The 16626-nt window shown below is 44.2% G+C and overlaps 1 protein-coding gene across 14 annotated transcripts in view; it reads left to right on the top strand.

Moving 5' to 3' along the window:
- The window catches only part of Ankrd11 (ankyrin repeat domain 11), a 158658-nt gene that overhangs the window by 57668 nt on the left and 84364 nt on the right, over nucleotides 1-16626 (top strand). For all 14 annotated transcript variants that reach the window (XM_087594976.1, XM_087594988.1, XM_087594984.1 and 11 more), the window contains exon 2: nucleotides 9692-9755. The gene's annotated coding sequence lies outside the window, so the exon portion shown is untranslated. The remainder of the gene's footprint in view (nucleotides 1-9691; nucleotides 9756-16626) is intronic.

The raw sequence follows: 16626 nt of genomic DNA, 5'->3' as shown, positions 1-16626 counted from the left end.
GCTTTGCAGTCCTCTGTCCCATACAGAGAAGAATGCACTGTCTTCATGAGGTGGACTTGCTAAGAGACATGGGGGAAGTTAAGGCAGACAGGCTCTGGAGTAGGGAAGGACATATTCTGTGGAGCTCCTTGTCTCTTTGTTTATATCTAGTGAGTGGGAAGGCTAACTGGTAGTTTATGTAGAGGGTCTGGAAAAAAAATACATATATATATGACGTGCTATGTTCATCCTCATAGGTCTGTTTAAAGGAAAGAACCAAATGTTACTAGTGTAGCAAGGAGTTGGTCTCTGCTCTCTTTGTCAGAGCACATGGCAGGCTGTGCCCAGGAGGCTGCACTCGTGCTCTCATGTTCACATTGCTCCCTTAGGAACTCTTATTTATTTTTATTTTTTAAATGATCGAGATAAGGTCTCTCATAGGTTCTCAGAGATGCATCTTCCTCTGTTTCTCAAGTGCTGCCATTAAAGACATGGGTCGTCACAGTTGGGTAGGAAGGCTTCTGACTGAGAGTTTGGTTTTGCTTAAGCTGGGACTAGTGATCAGTGTGCATTTCTGTTTTGAAGTAATGTATTTTGAATGCCCTTTGAGTATCATAAGGAAGAAAAGGCATTTTTAAAGCTATCATGGTTAGAGGGGTTGCTGTGCTGTTGGGAGGTGGTGACTATGTTCGATTGCCAGGTCATGCATGTGGGAGGAAAGGAGGTTGCAGCTCTCCCAGGCAGAATTCTAGAGTCAAAGCCACTCTTTTGGAGGCTACAGAGATATAGTTTGAAGGAGTTCCTGCTTCTCTTTTTCTTCATTCCTTACTTAATTTCCTGTGTAAGCTATTCATCCCAGTTGAACTTTCATGCTTCAAAAACTATAAATCGATTGGACCAAAAGGGCAAAGTGCTGGGATAGAGATTGTGATTCCGTGTTATGTGTCAGCTGACTAGACTCTGCTGTCCTGTGATTCTTGCATTTCCTTGTTCTGATGTGTGTGTGTGTTCCACTTGACCGGGTTATACAGACACAGACACACATGCACACATCCAAGCACCCGCTAAACAATAAATAAATCTTTAGCCAGGCAGTGCTGGGAAATACTTTTAATCCCAGCACTCAAAAGGTAGAGGCAGATGGATCTCTGAGTTCAAGGCCAGCCTGGTCTACAGAGTGAGTTCCAGGACAGCCAGGGCTACACAGAGAGCCCTGCCTCATTGAGCCTAGGTAGTCGACGGGTCGACAGGTCTTTAGAGAAGCTTGTTATAGCTCGTAGGTAAAGGCAAGACGGCCTTCATGTACGTCTGTGCACACTGCGCGTCTGCATTCATTATGCTCGGTACAAATGGACCTGGCTACTGACATACCAGAAGTACGGAACACTCAGGTACTAGGAGAGCTTGAGAGAGAGCTGGTGAGCGGCAGGTCCTCATATAGTGTGTACCATATCTACCTCAAGGTCTCTCATTACATCATAACCAGGAGCCTTCAGAGTAACAGTGTCGTCTTCCTCCTCCTTGTAAAGAAATCAAGTTCCAAGGATCTGTGAAATCTGCCTAAAACTCAAAAGCTTCGTTGTGAAACATGTCTCTAAACAAGTCCTGCACACCACCTCCCATCCATGTGCTGGATGGAGAGTGTCCCATGTATATCAGGCTTCTTTTAAATCTCCCAGCTTTCTTTGACATGTGTTCTCCATCTCGTTTCCTACATGATCTTCCTCACTTTGCTTCTGAAACATTTCCCATTGCCACCGTTCTGCTCAGCAGTCTCCTTGGCCTCAAGTAGCTTTGACCATGCTGTCAATTCCAACTCTGACCGCCCAGAATAACCATGTCCGTGTCCACCTGGAGACGCTGTCAACCCACGTCTTCACTCAGCTCGCCCTCCTCATGTTTACAACACACATGGAGAGGATATTACTCTGTCCAGCCTATTGTTTTCCTGAACTTCCTGACCTGCTCTAGAAGTCCCCGTCTACGCAATCCTACAAGCCAGAACCCAGCAGCTCTTCCTTCTGACTGCCAAAAATGAGATTGTAAGTCCAGTCGATTTCTATTCCAAGAGAAATAAAAAAACTTCCTGTGTCTACTGCCACTCTCATTTCTGACTCCGTAAATCAGTACTTACTCACTTACATTCCCTCAGTCACACACCCAATCCAGTTTATTCTCCATACTGCTCAGAAGTGACTTGACTACATCTGACACACCCCTCGTCTATACCGAACATCCATCTGTCCTATAAACTGACAAGGATATATTTTAGTTTTTTTAAATTTCACAACCACAATGAGAAAAGCACCTTATGATGGAATATATAAACACACATGTGAACAGTGCCATGGTGGCACACTTGCTCCTGTAAATCCCAGTACTTGGGAGACTGGGCAGGAAGATCCCTAGCTCCACACCAACCTGCATTATGTGTTAGGATCCTGAGACTCAACCAGAGGACGGGTCAAAGAGAGGAGCCAAGATGGTGGAGGAAGAGAGTAAATATTATCTAAGCACATTTGTATGCACTTGTGGAAAATGTTACAATGAAACCAATTATTTTGTACAAGTAATATATTAATAAATTTTAAAGATATCACAAGGCTGGGCATAGTGAGTATATGCGTTTAATCACAGCACCCAGGAAGTGGGTGGATCTCTAAGTTTGAGCTCAGAAGTGAGCCTGGCCTGCAAGCCAGCTCCAGGGCAGCTAGACTACATTGAAAGATCTTATCTAAGGAATAGAATGAAAAACACAAAGGGCTCTCCTCCACTCCATTCTGCTCACCCAGCAAACTATTAATCTTTCAAAATAAAAACTAAGTCTTGACCTACTTCCAAAAGGACTTTGATATTTTTGAAAATCTCTAAAAGGACATGTGTAGATTTTATATTTTTATTTTATATCACCACCAGAGATAGGTGCTAGGCAATATAACCCATGTGAGGGAAACAGCCCCTCACCCCGACACACGAGCAACTCAAGCATGGACTTTTGCCATGTTACTGTTCCCAGGACATTCCTCCCGAAGTGGCGAGGTTGGCAGTGACCTCCAAAGACAGAACACGGTGGGCAAGTCATCAAGGAGACATGCGTTTGGGCTCACAGATCTGGAGGTCTGAGATACAGCATCAGTCTCTTTGGTGAAGGGCCCATGCTGCTGGAACATGGCAGAAAGAGGAAGCGTTCAGATTCACATGGAGGGGAGAAAAGGGGTAAATGGGGACCCAGCTCTCTGGAGTCAGGACCTGTTGGGTACATTCCTGAGGGCTGCATCTTAGTGACTCACACTACCAGGCTTCTTCCCCAGCATTGCTGTGTGAGGAAACTGAACTTCAGTGTGAGCTTTGATGAGAAGGAACCAAGGCAGAACTGTGTTAGGCGTATACTGTGGAATTCTGTGGGCTTGGTTAAGAGCTTGGCAGTCTCTTTCCTCCTCATCTAGGCCTTCGGGAACGTTGGTTTTATGTTTTTATTGTTAGTGTATGTGAGTGAAGTGTCCGGAAGGAGGAGAGATTTCCTATTCCTCCTCCTTCCAGCCTGGAGAGTCACTTTAGAAAAGTTGTTGTGGATTTCCTCATTGAAAGTTGGTGCAGATTTAGACCTTGTTGGAGTTTAGTTTGTCCTCTGAAGCTTGCATAACCTTACCAAGCTTCCTCCTGTGGGATGGCTGTTTGCGATGTGCTGAGTCACTTCCTTAAGTTTGAGTTTGTTTTCAGGTACTTACCAGTCTCTAATCTGCAGCTCTCTTTTCTGGTTTTCATTTTAGGTGTGTATGTGTCCACGTAAAAACATCTGTGATCACAACTAAGGTTTAGCAAGGATGGGAAGGTTGTAGTGGAGGACCAGAGTTTACAGACTAGATGGAGGGGAGGGTTTGCATCTCCCGCTTAGGGGGACAAAGAATTGTATTGAAACACTTAGTTTTGTTTTTTTTTTCCTCCCTTTGGTAAAAGAAACATTGAATTAAAAGGTGCGTGAGGCGCTTTCTTCTTTTAGCTTCTTTATTACTCTCCTTACTTCTTAATCTCAAGAGCAGTAACAGAACACCTCATCCTGGAACTAACAGGAGTCCATGTCTTTTCCTCCCAGGAGCAGGGTGGGAAAGGGGAGACTAGATTGAGGCTGTCTCTTCTCTGGAAGGAGGCCAGGTCAGTCCTAGGCATGACCCAGCACGGCTCTGGTATTGTGAGGACGGGAAGGAAGCTCACTTGCCTGTGGAATTCTGTCTGAGAACTTCCGGCAATACAGAGATTCTCTGAGCTCTCAAGCAAATATTTAAAGCCATAAGAACAACTTCCATCTGCAAATACTTGGTTTCCAGAGAAAAGTGACTCTCTGGATCTAGCTGGATTCAGGCTTCCCCGCCCCCACCGTGAGACCCTGTGTGTGTGGTTCATTTTTCTCATCAGTAAAGAAGGATAATCACAATGTCTTAGTCTGTAGGGTTATTGAGATGAAATGGATCAACATTAGATAAAGTCTCGTGTGTTTATACACACACAGCTTGACTCTGAGCCTGCGCTTGGAGAGTGAGTCAGCGCTCCCTGCACTTCACTGTTCAGCTCTTCCGATGATTTTGCTTTATAGAACTGTCATCCATCACAGTCAGGACCATGGCGTTGATTGGGCTTACTAGCTAGCTTGTTCAGCTTGCCTGTTTTCCTCTTGCTCAGACATCTGTGAGGAAGAAGGAGATTGACTTGTGCTCATTTGTGGCTGGGTAAGGTCATAGATAGCATTTCCCCATCTTTAATTTTTGAAAGTTATTCATGCATCTTTCATTTGTAAAGTTTTATCATACAAAAGGGCATATAAACAGGATAATAGAAACTGTAATCCTAGGAACCAAGCACAGTGATGGATGTTGGATTTTATCATTCAGGAGAATTGGGAGTTAAGGCCATTCTAGGACTCATTCTCAGTGTCAGACATGTGGAGATGTGCTTCACATGATGTCATGGGAAGGGGCAGCCATATTACCCATGGGATTGGTCCTCATATTCCCTTTTTGGTTTAACTTAATTCCCTTAGTACAGTGGTTCTCAACCTTCCAAATGCTGCAACCCTTGAATATAGTTCTGTGGAGAGCTGTAGGATCCTCTACTCCGTCCCCGCTCCTGACCCCAGTCTTCCCTGCAGGGTCTCATGTAGCCCAGGTTGGCTTTAACCTCACTGTGTTTCTGAATTCTTCATCTTCCTGCTTCCTTAGTGCTGAGTTTTTCCTACTCTAGAATACTTCATTAGTTTTTTTTCCTCCCAAATATTTTGAGACTCTTGATTTAAATTGTTTTCTAGAAATAATGGAATCTGTTAAAGATATCCCCTCAGAAGAGTGAAAATCTTTAGGGTCAGTAAGACCTATATCCTGTTCCCAGGTTGATCTTGGTGCCTCGTGTGACCTTGGGCTCCAAACAGTTTACGCCAGTGCCCACTTTGGGCCTGTTTTCCTCAGATGACAGATAGTTCTGGATGTGGCATTGGCTGGTCAGCTTTGGTTGTCAGAGTTGTTAGGAATTCTAGAAACATCTGGGGATGAAGCCAGGAATGTGCTCATTGTTTTAGTCTCCAAGTTCTGGCCCCAATGTCAGTCAGTGTTGAACAGTCACTGTCAAACCAAGTTGAAGACACCCCTGAATTTATTTCAGAATCCTAGCAGTAGATGTTCTTGTTTGCTGAGTTCCTGTTATAGACATTTAATTCACAGTATGAATTGCTTCATCACTGCCTTTGTAGGACAACTGGCAATATGCTTGACACTGTGTTTAAAACAGGGCATGTGCTGACTGGAAGCTCGTTTACTCAGATGGGTTCTTCTTAAACTTAACATGTTTTATGTGTATATGTGTTTTGCCTCCACTTATGTGTGTGGACCACATGTCCCATGCCTTCAGTCTCTACAAGAGGTTGTCATCTCTTCTGGAACTGGGGTTAAGACAATTTGTAAGCCACTATGTGGTGGTAGGAATTGAACCTGTATCTTGTATAAGAGCAGCAAGTGCTCTGGTTCAAGTTACTCTGACTTTTTCCCATAGCCTTAAGACTAATTAGTAGCCTGTAGAGAGGTTTAAGGACAGGCTAAGAAAGCTCACTTTTCCTTGCACCGTGTAACATGCACATGGGACATCTTGGTGCACAGCAAACCAAGCTAGGAGTAGGTGATATTTTTTTAAAATTTAATTTTTAAGTTTTAATATGTTGGGGAGCAAAGGTTATAGGATTGTGCTTGAGGTCACTGCTTGTTCTCAGAGCCCCTCCTGCCCTGCCATGCCCTGCCCTGCCCTGCCCTGCCCTGCCCTGCCCTGCCCTGCCCTGCCCTGCCCTGCCCTGCCCTGCCCTGCCCTGCCCTGCCCTGCCCTGCCCTGCCCTGCTCTTGTGTTTGGAGCTGGGTCTCACCTTGACTGGGATCGTGCACGTGGGTAGGTGAGTCTTGTTTATGTTTGTGTTTTCCCTGGTTATGCTTTTCCCCCTCCCCTTCTCCTGCAGATCTCAAGGCATTATGGGTGCACATGTGTTTTGTTTTTTAGTATGGAATAGTTTATTTAGGGCATGGGGAGGGGAGTTGAGGGACTGGGGGGGGGGTGCTGGCCATGGCGAGATGGGGAGGGGAACAGGGTAAGAGGGAACAGAAGAGCCATCCCTTGGAGATTATGTGGTGTTTGTTCTACCATTTTGAAAGTTACCTCACTGTTTTCCTATACTTTTTATGTGTAAAACCTAATGTCACTGAAGTTTGAAATTGCCTTTAAAAATATATTGGCAATCTTACTGTATTCACAGCACGTGTCCTACTCCACCTGATTTCTCATATACGGAAAGTGTGAACACTTTGTCATGTGTGTTCTAAAGTGATTTTGCAAGATTGGATACAGGACTCCGCCTTGGTTTTGACACTAGAGTTTGATTTCACCTTTAGGCAAATGCATTCTTATATAAAGCATTTGCTGGATGAAAAGTTGTGGTTATACCTTTAATTAAAGGCCTACCTGTGAAATACAGAAATAAACTATTTTAGTTCAGTCACAAAACAGAAGTGTGATTACTCAAACAGTTAAGGGTGGAGGGGCCGGCATGCTGTCGCTTTAGACTGTTCCTCTTCTCTCCCCCTCTGCAGTTATTAGGAGGGAGAAGAAGGTGCTAGGTCCTGGCCACTCAGGTACTCTATAAACTGCTGGGGCTGCATCGACAGGTGTGTGCACGAAACCCCCCCCAGTTCTTTGCTCCGCCATTGCTGTGAAGGTTCTGAGCTTTCTTCTCAAATTCCACTGGGACCATTGTTTTGATTCTTCTAATATTTTGCTGCTTTTTAAACTTACTGTGCACAGTAAATTCTATGTATTAAATGTAGGTTTGATGGATAACAAGGACAGATAACAACTGTGGACACTCTGCTTTCCTCCCTACTCCTTTACTCTGCTTAAATTAACAGAAATACATTCTTAAAGCCCAGAGGACTAGGAAATTCAAGCTCCAGATTCTGGCAGATTCATGGTCTGGTGTTTATAGTGTTTGTAATTAACATACTGAACTGAAAATACTCGGAAGAAAGATTGCACAAAATAAACCTTTTCTCATCATGGCCTGTACAATATTGTATAATAGTTGATTACATGATAATTGTAGAACCATTTTAAGTGTTTGAGGAAGGCCACTTCTAGGTTTTATGAAAACCTTTTCCTCTTCCTCTTCCTCCTCCTCCATATAAGGGACAAGAACATTCTACAGTTAGATGTCTTTATGGAATCTTGGGCCCTGTCTCTCACAGATTCCTAAGAATGGTTATATTCAGTACACTCCTTTAAGACTTTTTTTTCCTCATTGTTAAGATTTTTGAGAGACACTAATGTTGATACAACTTTTTTTAGTTCAATAATTAATAATTCGGAGTTGGGCCTAGAGAAATGGCTCAGTAGTTAAGAGTATTTACTGCTCTTACAGAGGAGCCAAGTACAGTTCTTAGCACACACATGATGGTTGGAACACAGCCATCTGTAACTGCAGTTAAAAGGGATTGCAGGTCCCTCTGGTCTCCGGAGGCACCAAGCATGTACATGGTGTACATGCAGGCGAAACACTCATGCATATTGATAAATAATTTTTAAAATGTAGAGAGAACTTGTCCTCTGTGTAGAATGAAGTAGGTAGGACAAGGCACTGGCGGGTTAGGGACATCCTCCCTCTAACTTCTTTCTCCCGGAAGAATGTGCCCTGTGAACAGCTGTGCTGAGCCACTTGGGCTCACCTTAGAGAGGACATATCCACACCCCTGCACACCCCAGCACACCCCTGCACACCCCAGCACACCCCTGCACACCCCAGCACACCCCTGCACACCCTACACACCCCAGCACACACCTGCACACCCCAGCACACCCCTGTACACACCAGCACACCCCAGCACACCCCTGCACACCCCAGCACACCCCTGCACACCCCAGCACACACCAGCACACCCCAGCACACCCCTGCACACCCCAGCACAGCCCTGCACAGTCCTGTACACCCCAGCACACCCCTGCACACCCCAGCACACCCCTGCACACCCCAGCACACCCCTGCACACCCCAGCCACGTTTGGTCCCATATTCAGTATGCAGGCTCGCTCAAGTAGTGTTGGGAAGGAAGACACCCACCTAATTTGGCAGGTTGCTGGAGTTGTCCTCCTTCCTGCCATTTCTTCTCTTTCTGTACGTGGTGTTGTGCCTGCACAGACAGATCTGTGTACCATGTGCATGTCTGGTGCCTGCAGAGGCCAAAAGAGTGCATTGGATTCCATGGATTTAGCATTACAGAGAGTAAACCAACTTGTGGATGCTGGAGAGGAAACTCGGCTCTTGGAAAAGTAACACTTGATCCATTACTCCAGCTCCTGGACTCATCTTTTACGAGTTAAATTTTTTAAAGAAGACTTCATGTAGATTCATCCATGTGATTCTTGAGCTTGTGATGTAGCCGAGGATGACCTTAAACTCTTGATTCTCTTGGCTCCACCTCACAAGTACTGGATCTGTAGGCATGGGCTGCTGGCTCTGGAAGTGCGCTGTTGTGTCATTGAGAATAGATTCCTCTTTAGATTGGGATATGAACGTAGATTGAGGATGTGAAGTATGAGTGCATGTAGTGGGGTGTACCATGCTGGGCAGTAGCTGACCAGTGTGCGCCCCAGAGTGTTCTCTACTAGACAAGCGTTGTCTTGGTTCGGGGAGCATTTGAGGGACGGTGAGGGAGGAGGGAGAATGCTCAGGAAGGAGGCAGTCATGGGTGGCTGGGAATGCCATATACTGTAGAAGTTTCAACAAAAATTTCATAGAGGATACAAAAATGTAAGACTTTGATAAAGGTTTGATGATTATGCTGTTTGGATTACTGTTAAACTCCATCTAAGCTTGTCTTAAGGTGAAACGAGCCTAGTGCTGAGTGAATCCTTGCTTAGGGGAGGAGAGAAAGAGACACCAAGCCAGTTCATCAGAGAATCATGTTGGGTCTTTCCCTCCCCCTGTCCTGTGCGTCGTCGTTTTGTAACACTGAGAATAAACACTTGATGGAAAGCAAACTGTCAGATAAGAGCTCTGTGTAACCCAGACCAACTCAGGATGCACCTTCATAACGATTACTGGTTATGTTCAGTTGGTCCAGGTAGAAAGAGACTAAAAGTGTGAAAGGCGCTAAGAGATCAGCATTGACGAACTCTGCTTTTCTTTCTCCTTTCAGAGCATCCTGCCCTGCTGGAGTTCATACCCAGTCCTGAGCAGCACTGATTTTTGCCATGGAATCTGTGAGTACTGCTTTTTGCATTTGCTCTTGGGCCTGATGGAATTTTGCTCAAGACAGTGACTGCTGTCCTGGATTTTATTCAGAGAGGATGGTGTGGAGTAACTACACCACTCCTGGGGTCTATAAGTAACATCTCTTGTGTCCTTGTGAGGGAGATTTCATTGAAAAAATAGTAGGTTGATGGTCTCGTCTACAAAATGCACTTGTTCCTCCCGCCTCCTCTAAGTAGTTTGCAGACCCAGTGGCAGGTGCTGTGCTTGTTTAGTACCACGTGCATGTGCGTCAGCTGTTACCGTGAAGGATAGAGTCAGACGTGCGCAGGCTGGATCTGGGACCTGGATCCTGTGCTGCTGGTTTGGGTCCTGCTGCAGCTTTCATGATTTCCCTGATTTGAGGCCAGGCTGTGAACATTTGCAAGGAATGGGATCTTTGATATGTCCCAAACCTCCTGAGAGTGACTGGCATGTGTTCTGAAAATAGGAACATCTGTCCCCATAGAGGCCCATCTGCCTTTGAGTCATAGCTGGCATATTGTTTCTTCTCTAATGGAAGATTGATAACTGGCAAGAAAAGTTCTTGGCAAGTTTTAAGATCTCCATGTCTTGCCCAGTTCTTAGTGTTTTCAGGTGAGTAGCCCCAGATGTTATCTGTTATTTACAGGCCTCCCTCTACCTCCTTAGTCAGTGTTCTTACTCCATTTTTATCTTGGTCACCATTGCCTCTGGCCCCTTTGAAATGGATCTGACTAATCTTTCCCTTGAGTTGCTTGAAGGAGAGGAACTATAGGGGCTGGAGAGGTGGCTTGTGCTGAAGAGCACTTCCTCTGGGGGACCTGGGCTCAGTTTTCAGAACTTAAAGATGACATGCAGCCATCTGTAACGCCAGCTCCGAGGGACGCAAGCATGTTGTTTTGGTTTCTTTGTGTGTCAGGCTCACATGCAGTGCTTTTGTACATGCACATGCAGAGTATACACACATATTTTTAATAAAGAAGGCACAAGGACCAGGTGAGGGGACTGTCAGGGTGAAAGCTATCATCATGTAAAGTGAATAATTCAATTAATAGGAGAATAAAAAGAGCTGGGTGTTGTGGCATATCCTTTTAATCCTAGCATTGGGGATGCAGAGGTCTGCAGATATTGGAGTTCGAGGCTAGCCTGATCTTCATAGAGAGTTCCAGGATGGCCAGAGTGAGACCCTGTCTTGAAAAAGTAAGGGAAGGGATCAGTAAAAAGATAGACAGAGAGGAAACTGACTGCAGGCCTTAAGCTATGACAAAGGATCAGTAACAGGCAGGCGCTGTCCTGGCAGTGGAGTGACCCCATGTGCTTCTCTCCATCCCAATAGAAGAAATTATTTTAGATTTGAAGGCAGATCCAGCTTGTCCCTGCACCAGACACTGTTAAAATGAAAAGGAAAAAGAGAGTGGAAGCCTGGGAGCCAGCCACACGCACCCAGGATTGGAACTATATTTATTCATGCATATTAATGAGGAACAAGGAAAAGCAAAATGTTGTTTATTTGTATGTGGGGGTGATTGTTAGTATTTCATGATTCTAGAGATGTAATTCTCCGACTAGAAGAAAATCATACTAGGATCGTATGCTGAGAGCTTGTAGGGTTGGCCTACTTGGTCTGGGCTCTGGTACAGTTAATTTGAAGAGAAAGTAATTTCTATATGTGTGCTTTGCTTACTGTATCTTGTGCACCGCTTGTTTACTGGGCTCTCAAGGAGATCAGAAAAACATTAGATTCCCTGGAACTCGAGGCAAGCACAGTGAAGAGTCGCCACATGACTGCTGGGAATTAAAACCCAGCTATTCTGCAGGAAAGGTGCTCTTTACTGCTGAGCCATTTCTCCACCCCTGAGGGGTGTGTGTGTGTGTGTGTGTGTGTGTGTGTGTGTGTGTGTGTGTGTGTTGTCAGCTTTTTGTTTTTTGAAAAACTCTTGATGATATATCTCAGATTGGCCTCCAGTCTTTTCTGTGATTGCAGGTATAAGTCATCACACCCAGCAACATGTTGGCTTCTGAAAGTGATAAGGCATGATGATAAAGTGTGATTTATATGAAAGAAGGCTTGGTTCGTTTGTATGTGCACATCAGCTATGGTTTTAGTTTGTTTTAGGCTAGCATGTATCTGCAGCATGTGTGCCTGTTGCTTACAGAGGCTGGAAGAGAGTGTTGTATCCCCTGGAGCTGGAGTTACAGACGGTTGTCAGCTGCCACATGGATGCTGGGAATGTCCTCTGGAAGAGCAGTCAGTGCTCCTAATTGCTGAGCCATCTCTCCAGATCCTTATGCTTTTTTTTTTTTTTTTTAAATTTAACATGTATATTCAAAATAGTAAAGTAGAAACAGGAAGATCAGAAATTGGAGGCAACCCTAGTGAGGCTTTGTCTAGATAAATAAAATTTAAGTTGAAATAAACAAAATAGAAAAATATGAGGCTAGGAGCATTGTGCTTTGCGTGTGTGCAGTCGGGCTGACCATCTCCTGCCTGCTGAGGCTGATGACTCTGTGTTACCCAGACTACCTCTGACCTTCTAGACTCAAGAGATCCTCCTCTTTAGACTTCTGGGTGCCAGGATTCAAGCATGAATCATTGTACCCAGCAAAATTGTTTTATTATTTTTGTAATGTTGACATTCTAAGTTAGGTGAAAGAGTGTGGCATGCTTTCTGTCTTGGTACCCTTGAAAGTACAGTGTAGAAGCAAGCCATGTCCTTGATAATGCACAGCCCTCTGTCCTCAAGAACAGCAAAGATAAGTACTTTGCCTAGCACAATGTACTGAGGACATTGGACATACCTGCTTAGAGCAGCATGGCTGGAGGAAGGGACCCAGGAAAATTGATTGTCCCAGGGACCCTACATTCTCTTCTTAAAAGATTCATTTTATATGTGTCACTGTCTGTCTGCATGTAGACTTGTGTGCCCGAAGAGGGCATCAGATCCCATTATAGATGGTTGTGAGCCACTATGTGGGTACTGGGAATCAAACTCAGGCCCTCTGGTAGAGTAGCTAGTGCTCTTAACCACTGAGCCCCCAGCCCCCAAACCCTACATCTTACCTAGGATGGCCAGGGTCACATCGAGACACATCATAGGTAGCAAAGCACATTTTGTTTCATTACACAGTATCATTATGGGTCTGTAAAGATAAATCAGTAGCATTGACTACTCTTACTCTTCTAGAGGATCTGGGTTTAATTCCCAGCATGTAAATGGCATCTCACAATTATTAATTTTAGGGTCTGCACAAAAGTGGTTACAGACATGCAAACAAAACACCCTTGCACATACAATAATTTTTTTAAAAAAAGAGTAAGCACATTTAATCATAGAAGTATTGACTCACAGGATTGTTTGTTTATTTGTCCTGACAGTTTTTTTTCTGTAGCCTGTGCCGGCCTTGAACTTAGGACAGTCACCTGTCTCAGCCTCTGTGGCGCTAAAGTTATAGGAATGCTGTTAATCATGCCTGGCTTCTTTACCCAGGGATGTATCCGTTTTACTCTTTGCTAAACAAGTTACATAAAGGCATTGTTGCAGCTGCGTGTGGTCAGGGTGGGCTGTGGCAGGAGCCTTGGAAAGCAGCTCAGTGTTGGGGCTTCCGGAACGTAATTTCTGTTCAGTGTCTGTAAAAGCCTGACAGTGTCATGTCACCTCTTAACCTCTGTCCTAAGTGTTAGATAGGGTTTCTTTTTAGCCTCTGTATTGATTACTTTTATGCTGCTATGAGAAAACATCATAATTAAAAGGAATTTATGGCATTGTTTATTTTGGTTTTCAGTTGCAGAGGGACAGGAGTCCACTGTTGTGCTAGGGAGGTGTGTGTGCCATACAGGGTGTCAGAACAGGGGCCAAGAGTAGATCTGCAGCTGCAGTGAAACTAGAAGCAGCACGAAGCCTTGAACTCACAAACTTGTCCCCAGTAATGCAGTTCCTCCAAGAAGCTGCTTTCTCTAAGTAGCATCACTAACTGGGATCAAGTGTGCAGAGACTTGAACTAGAGCATTTTTCATTTAAACCATTAGAGCCTCTCCAAGTCTGCACTACTTTAAGTACTTTTCCCTTTGTCTTTAGGAAGACAGACACTTGTGTTTCAATTAAGACCTCTGCCGCGACACTGTCTATGTCCTGTTCTGCAGTTAGACGTCAGCACAGAGGTCATCACTTTCTCTAACCGAGTGTTTGACCTTTTATCTAGTTGCATGCTGGCCACTGAGTTCTAGTGGACTCTGCTTACTTGTGCTGTCCTTTGTATAGTCTGCGTCCTGTCCCTTAACTCATTAAGCATCATTCTGTCTTCTGTATGTCCTAAATGAAGGTTCTTCCCGTGCAGACAGAAATGTCGCCATGTCTCACTTCACGGTGCTGCTTTGTGCACCTTTTACAGGACCTGTGCGTCCTTTAGCCTCTGGATGCAGGATCCAGAGCACACAGGGAGGGTTGTTGTATCTCTGTTCTTACAGGAGGTGTTCAAGCCTGTGCCCTGAAGAGAATTAAAGGTCAGGAAAGACATTTGCCAGGGAAGTAAATCCACTGTTCCGTTTTTACAATTAAGAAATGAGACAGGGCACATACAGACTTAGGTCAAGGAAACCAGTCAGGATTATCCGTTATCCAAGGGAAATCCTGTTAGGTGTAAAGGTTGTCTCCCGGGTTGCACGAATCTTCAGGACCTTTTATACCAGTGGCATGTATTTTGGTATGTAGCTGCAGTGTGCTTTAGGGCACATTGAGATGGTTAACTTGCACAGTAGTGTATGGTGCCTTGTTGCTGCTGCTGCTGCTGCTGCTGCTGCTGCTGCTTAGAACGTCCTTTGTAAGCAAATGAAAATCCCTCTGGAAGAACTCCAGCTCATTCAGAAGCAACCAGTGAGGGATAAAGTGTTCATGCTCCATCCTCTTGCTTCTCAGGTAACGCTGGTTGCATCTGCCCTCAGGACTAGGGTTTTAGGGTGTACATTTCACCTTATTTGCTAGGGTAGGGTAAGAACCTGTAGAACACTTGTTTTGGGAAACCGTGTGTATATGTGAGTGTGTGTGTTTATAGAAATTGGACCTAGGCCTTCCTAAGGTTAGGTGAGCACTCTACCTACTAAGCTACACACTGAGACCCTTTTGAGTTTTAAATAAAAAGTTGTGTAAATTGGCCGTTAACGATGGATTCTTTCATAGTTCTCAGTCTAGAAGTCAGCAGTGTAATTCATATTGGTAGTACTTTGCTAAGTGAAACTGATGCATGATATTTAATCTTACAGACACAGAGATAGGTAAGTTGATGGCCATATCTGTCTGGATATGGTTGGTTCTTTAGATTGAGCCTCTCTGCTTTGCTAACTGGGTTCATGTTTTATTGAAAGCAATATGCGGTAGCAAAGATAGTAAGTAAGTCATGTTCAGAATCCAGAATTGTGGGGCATTGGCATCAGGGGCTAGGGGAGGAAAGAGATAGTTGAAAGGTCCTACTGTCTGATGATACAATGCTGGCAACCTTCTTAATTGCAGCCTCTCTGCTATAGCTTTGGTCCTAGACTCTTCTTTGGGGGGGGGGGGGTTCTTTTTTTTCCCGGAGCTGGCGACCGAACCCAGGGCCTTGCGCTTCCTAGGCAAGCGCTCTACCACTGAGCTAAATCCCCAACCCCTTGGTCCTAGACTCTTTTGTAATGCCTTATTTCAGAGGAATATTAGAATGTCTAAATCACACAGTGCTTGTTAGTCTTTTACAAGTACAAGAATGGGAAGCCCAATGGATGTCTAGATGTTGTTATTTAGTGTATGTGTGTGTTGTCTGCATATATTATGTCTGATCCCATAGGATCTAGAAGACAGACTTGCATCTCTTGAAACTGGAGTGTTTACCGATGGTTGTGAGCCACCATATCAGTGCTGGGAATCAAGCCCAGGTCCTCTGGAAAAGTAGAATATGCTTTTAACTGGCAAGTCATCTCTCCAGCCCCTAATCTTTAGATTATTTGTTTTCTTTTGGAGGAATATGTTTGTGTCAAGACAGGGTTTTTAGGTTTAGCCCTGGCTATTCTGGATTTACTTTGTAGACCAGGCTGGCCTTGAACTCACAGAGATCTGCCTGCCTCTGACTCCCAATAGTTTTTTAGATTTTATTTTAAATGATTTAACTGGAGACGTTACTTTTTCTATTAGAGTTGCCTAGAGGAACATCTCTTACAGAATCTGTCTGTCTGTCTGTCTGTCTGTCAAAAGTACGTTATACCAATGGCTGTCTAGCAACAGAAAGTTCAAGAATCCAACAGTTGTTCAGTCCATGAGGCTAGATATCTTGGTTGGTCTTCAGAAGTATACACTTGAAATTGAAGTAGTAGGCTGTAAAGCCAATGAAGAAATGAACTTACCAGCAAGAGTGAGGATAAGGCAAAGAGAACACTCTTCCTTCTTTTGTATTTATTTATTTTGTATGTACAGGCCACCACCAGATGATACGGCCAAGATTAAAGGTGTCTCTTCCCCAAAAGTGTGTCTTTCCGCTTCAAATGATTTAACTAAAACAGATTATTCACTGGTGTATCTATATGCTTGGGTTTTAGTCAATTCTACATATAGTAAGTTGACAACCAACGATAACCATCACAGGTCCACCCTCGTCATCCTGACACAGTCACAGTTCCTTATGTCATGCTTAATTCCCAAATGAAGACTAACTAGGCCACGATTATACTTATGTAACTATTGCTTGTACAGCTGGAAACACTGTAAACTTTAGAATAGGTAACAAGCTCCCTTGAAGAATCAATACTTAGTATAATATCACTGATTAATTGCTATTACATTACATGATAAAGGAATTGAGAAAAAATATTTATACAAATGTTCTTAACAAAATATGATA

Source organism: Rattus norvegicus, chromosome 19 (genome assembly GCF_021556685.1).
Source record: "Rattus norvegicus strain SHRSP/BbbUtx chromosome 19, alternate assembly SHRSP_T2T, whole genome shotgun sequence".
Classification (NCBI taxonomy): Eukaryota; Metazoa; Chordata; class Mammalia; order Rodentia; family Muridae; genus Rattus; species Rattus norvegicus.
This window is presented reverse-complemented; position numbering and strand designations above follow the sequence as displayed.